This window comes from Priapulus caudatus, unplaced genomic scaffold (genome assembly GCF_000485595.1).
Source record: "Priapulus caudatus unplaced genomic scaffold, Priapulus_caudatus-5.0.1 Scaffold827, whole genome shotgun sequence".
NCBI lineage: Eukaryota > Metazoa > Priapulida > Priapulimorpha > Priapulimorphida > Priapulidae > Priapulus > Priapulus caudatus.
This window is the reverse complement of record NW_014577888.1, coordinates 49,929-54,818: the sequence shown is the minus strand read 5'-3', so window position 1 is coordinate 54,818 and position 4,890 is coordinate 49,929. Positions and strand designations below refer to the sequence as shown.

The following is a 4,890-nucleotide window of genomic DNA, read 5'->3' as shown; positions in this document are numbered from 1 at the left end:
CCGGTTTTCTGTGTGTTATGGTGTGTTGTGTGTGTCGCTGTGTCGTGTGTGGGTGTCGTCGTGTTGTGTGTTGCGTTGCGCTGCGTGCGTGCTCGGTGCTGCGTGTGATGTGTTATGTGTATGGTGTGTGTGTGTGTGTGTGTGTGTGTGTATGTGTCTGTGCGTGTCGCTGCGTGCGTGCCCGTGTGCACGTGCCGGTGTCGTGCGGTGCCATCATTTCACGTGTCGTGACTGCTAGTGTGTGTGGGGGGGGAGTGTATGTTCAGTAAGTACTGTAGTACTAGTGGGAGCTCTCCGGCTCACTGGCCTCATGTTAACAGCAACATCACCGCACAGGAAAAATTTACATTTCCTTGACTTTTCGTTGCAGAAAATGTACCACCAGCCTCACCCCCGGGAACATGGAGTATAGAAGATAGTTCTGATCGCATATAATACAGTTCTCTCCCTCCACCCCGCACCGGCGCGCGCCTCTCTCTCCTCTCATCTACTCACTGTCGCGCAGCGCTCTCTTCGCTTCTTTCGCTCTGCGCGTCTCTTGCTCCCTCTCTGTCTTGTCGCTGTTCTTTCGCTCTCTCTCTCTCTCTCTTTTTCCGTCTCTATCTCCGCTCTCCCCCCATTCTTCCTTCACTTCCTTCTCCTCCTCCTCCTTCACTTTCTCTCCTCTCCCTTCTCTCCTCTCCTCCTCCACCTCTTCCTCCCGTCCTCCTCTTCACTACTTCCTCTCCCTGTTCTCCTCCTCCTTTCTCCTCTCCCTCCTTCTCTTCGTCCTCATTCCCTCCTCTCTTTTCCTCCTCCCCCTTCTCTTCGTCTTCTTATCCACTCCTCCTTATTATTCCTCCCACTTCTTGCTCTCTCTCCCTGCCTCTCTCCCCTCCTGCTCTCTTCCCCCCTGCTTTCTCTCCCGATCTCTGCTCTTCTCCCCTGCCTCTCTCTGCTCTCTCACCTTCTGCATCTCTCTGCTCTCTCCCATCTTGCGTTGTCTGCTCTCTTCCCTCCCTGCTCTCTCCCCTTCCTGCCTCTACCCCCCTGCTCTCTCTCTCATCCCTGCTCTCGTCCTGCCTCGTCTCTCTTCCTGCCTCCCCTGCCTCTCTTCTCTCTCCCTGCTCTCCCCTGCCCACTCTCTCTCTCTCTCTCTCTCTCTCTCCCTGCTCTCCCCCTGCTTTCTCTCTCTCTCTCCCTGCTCTCTCCCTGCTCTATCTCTCTTCGCTGTCTCCCCCCTGCTCCCCCTGCTCTCCCCTTGCTCTCTCTCTCTCGCTCTCTCTCTCCCTGCTTTCTCTCCTCCTGCTCTCCCCCTGCCATCTCTCTGCTCTTCTCTTCCTGCTCTCTCTGCTCTCTCCCCTCCTGCTCCCACTGCTCTCCCTTTCTCTCTCTCTCCCTCTCTCTGCTCTTCTCCCCCTGCTCTCTCTCTCCGCTCTCTCCCCCTGCTCCCCCTGCTCTCCCCCTGCCATCTCTCTCTCCGCTCTCTCCCTCCTGCTCTCTCTCTCTCTCTCTCCGCTCTCCCTCCTGCTCTCTCTGTACAGGGATCTTGACGCGTCTACATTTACCCTGTACTGCCACCACTCCCACACGCAGCTACATAGCGTCTATAGACAGCATCTAAGAGAGAAGCACACATCCAGGCTCCGGTTAAGCAGCCATGCTATGCGGGGATGCACTTCAAAGCAACGGTGCAGGCGCGCACACCTATTTAAGCAGCTTAGACGTTGATCCGGATATAAGCCCAGAATTAGTCATCTGCTTCATGCATGGATTAAACGGTCACTGCAGTGAAGGGGGGAGGTGCCGGGCGAAGATAGCTCTGGGGGTGTAGGTAAGGTGACCGATGGCAGTCGCGACAAACAATCGTGACAGAATCCTGAAGAACAGTTTATATCGTCGCAGCGAATAGTTATTTCAGTCGATAGAGGGAGACACCCGCGACCACACGGTGTCGCCACCGTCGCTAGGCGCAGCTGCGATGCGTTAGACAAAAAACGAGTCATTAAGTCTTTGAGCTTAAAGCGGCCGATTTAATGTCCTGGGAGAGTGCCAGGAAAAAACTTAATTACTATATATACTACGTGTATGCTGCAAACGTAAAAATTACGCTGAACAAAATTGCCACTACTACTAATACTGCTGCTACTGCTGCTGCTACCGCTACTGATACTATTGCTGCCGCTGCTACTTCTACTGCTGATGTTGCCGCTACTGATGCTGCTATCGCTACTGCTGCTGCTGCTACTAATGCTATTACCGTTGCTACTACTACTACTACTGCTGCTACTGCTACTACTGTTACTGCCATTTCTGCTGCTGTTGTTGTTGCTTCTGCTGCTACTAATGCTATTACCGTTGCTACTACTACTACTACTGCTGCTGCTGTTGCTGCTGCTTCTGTTGTTGTTGTTGTTATTGCTGCTGCTGCAGCTGCTGCAGCTGCTGCTGCTTCAGCAGCAAATGAGCTTCTAATGAATGCCAATGTTTGATGTAATTCATATGGCTGGCAAAAAACCGCGAGCGTTTCGTATGTTAACGAAGAGTGAGAGCGATAGTTGTGAGAGAGACAGCTGCTAGTGCTAGTGCTATCCGACAGCCCTGTTTTGCTACTGCTAATGCACATTCTAGCTCTCTCTAACTTAGAGTGGCAATTGACTTATGCCATTATTTTCACTGTAAATACTGCGCAGCATTCTCAGAGCGTGCCTGCCTTGATGTATCAGTGTTATGGTAGGATTAGGGTTTGGTTTGGCTTACAGCATATATATAGGGCTATATCCTATTATATATAGGGTTAGAGCTATAGTTGGATTAGAGTTAGGGCTAAGGTTAGGTTTTGGGTAAAGATTAGAATAGAGTTGAATGAGTTTTTGGGTTAGAATACGGTTAGGTTGTGGTTAGGATTTGGGGTTATAAGTGGAATAAGGTTAGGGCTAGGGTTAGAGATAGGGTTGGCTTTGGAATTGAGTTAGAATTAAGGTTATATGCTAGCCTTATCCTAAATAAAACGGGCTGAAATCGTTACGGTTAGGTGTCTAGCAAGAATGGTTAAGAAAACAAAAACAATAATTAACCCCAACCCCGACAACAACAACAACAACAACAACAACAAAAACAAAAACAATAAAAGCAACAGCAACAATAAAAACAATAATAAGAACAACAACAACAACAACAACAACGCCAACAACAACAACAGCAACGCCAACAACAACAACAACAACAAAAACAACAACAACAACAACGACAACAACAACAACAACAACAACAACAACAACAACAACAACAACAACAACAACAACAACAACAACAACAACAACAACAACAACAACAACGACAACAACGACGATAACAACAACAACAACGACGACGATAACAACAGCAACTATAACGTAGAAACAAGTTCCTCAACACTACAACGTTAACTTCCTGAGCTGCGTGGTACGATTTCTACAACTAGCAAAGCTTTATAACGGAGCGTCTATAAACATATAAACAGAGATATGGGACGATGATGATGATGAGGATAACAGCAGGCAAAGCAATATAAATGTCACTATCTCATCTAATCCACATCCACGAATTACTGAACAGCCTCTGTATACGCTGACGGCGTGTAAGAAGACCTGAGATAAACAACCGATCATAAACAGTTTAATTAACGAGGCGGTAGCGGGGGTGATGCCCCCCAATCATCTATGATCCGGGCACTTCTTCTTCTACTTCTTCTTCTTCTCACCTTTCCTTCATCTGGGGAATTAGCTCTCACCTCTCCTCTACATCCGGGAACTTCCTCCCACCTGTACTACACCCGGGCAACCGCGACTCACTCTGATCGCACGACGCCGGATTCCGTCCTAGGTCATGTAACCGGATCGCGTGACGTCACGTGCCGTGATGGCTTCGCGTGGAGGCGTTAGCGTCGGCTGCCTGCTGGCGCCCTCTATATCGCAGCATCCGGCAGTAGGTACTGCGGATTCGGCAATGCTCACACGACCGCACAGCGATGATGACCGCGCTGGTGGCGCCCCCTGTATTCTTGCCGAGAAAGTTCGAATCGCGTCTTGTCTTTTGTGTCGTCACCGCAGTGCAGCAGTGTGTGCGTTCAAGTCCTCAGCGGCGTCCGTGTGTGCAGCCGCTCAGTGGTGCGGACGAGGAGCCAGTGTGTGCCTGCCTTCGTGCCTCCAGTCTCCCAGCCTGCAGCGCTCCAGCTTCTTACGGCTCTACTACGATCACTGCAGGGCAGCATCGGATCACGCGCGACAGCGTTTTTGCCGCCGCGAGCGCTGCGATCGCGTCTGGTGAGTGTTGTTATCACAGGTGCTGGTACGTGCTTGCTAACAACACCGGACCGGATAACACCTCCGCAATCCGGTCTGTTGTGTATCACTCCGCGCCGCCAGCAAAAAAAAAACTATTAATACGTTGTTTACGTGACGTAATTAGATATAGAAGTTCCACCCTCTCTGTGCACATGCGCATGCGCGTCAAGGCATCGACGGATCACAGAGACAGCCTGGCTGTCAAAAGCCGGAAAGTATCAAATAATCATATAGCGGCTGCGGTGGTAAGAAAGGAGGGCAGGCAGCAGGGGACAGGATGGCGGGGGTGGTGGGAAAATATAGCGTGCAGGGCGAGGGGAACAGTATATGGGATGTAGAGAGAGAAAGAATGTGTATAGGATGCTGAGAGGGTACAGGATGCTGGGAGGTTATCGGGTGCTAGGGAAGGGAAGGAGGGTATATATGCTGTTGGGGAAAGTAGTGATGGTGAGCAATGGAGGGATGGATGGAGGGAGGGAAGGGGGGGGGAGTGAGGGTGTATAATTCACGGGGTACAGCAGTAAACACACACACACACACACACACACACACACACACACACACACACACACACACACACACACAC

At 50.6% G+C, this 4,890-nt stretch overlaps 1 protein-coding gene across 1 annotated transcript in view; it reads left to right on the top strand.

Annotated features, from left to right (window-relative positions):
- Nucleotides 1–3,727: 3,727 nt before the first annotated feature.
- LOC106813797 (serine/threonine-protein phosphatase 6 regulatory ankyrin repeat subunit A-like) overlaps nucleotides 3,728–4,890 on the top strand; it is a 34,041-nt gene continuing 32,878 nt past the window's right edge. Inside the window, exon 1 of the mRNA XM_014818022.1 lies at nucleotides 3,728–4,283. The gene's annotated coding sequence lies outside the window, so the exon portion shown is untranslated. The remainder of the gene's footprint in view (nucleotides 4,284–4,890) is intronic.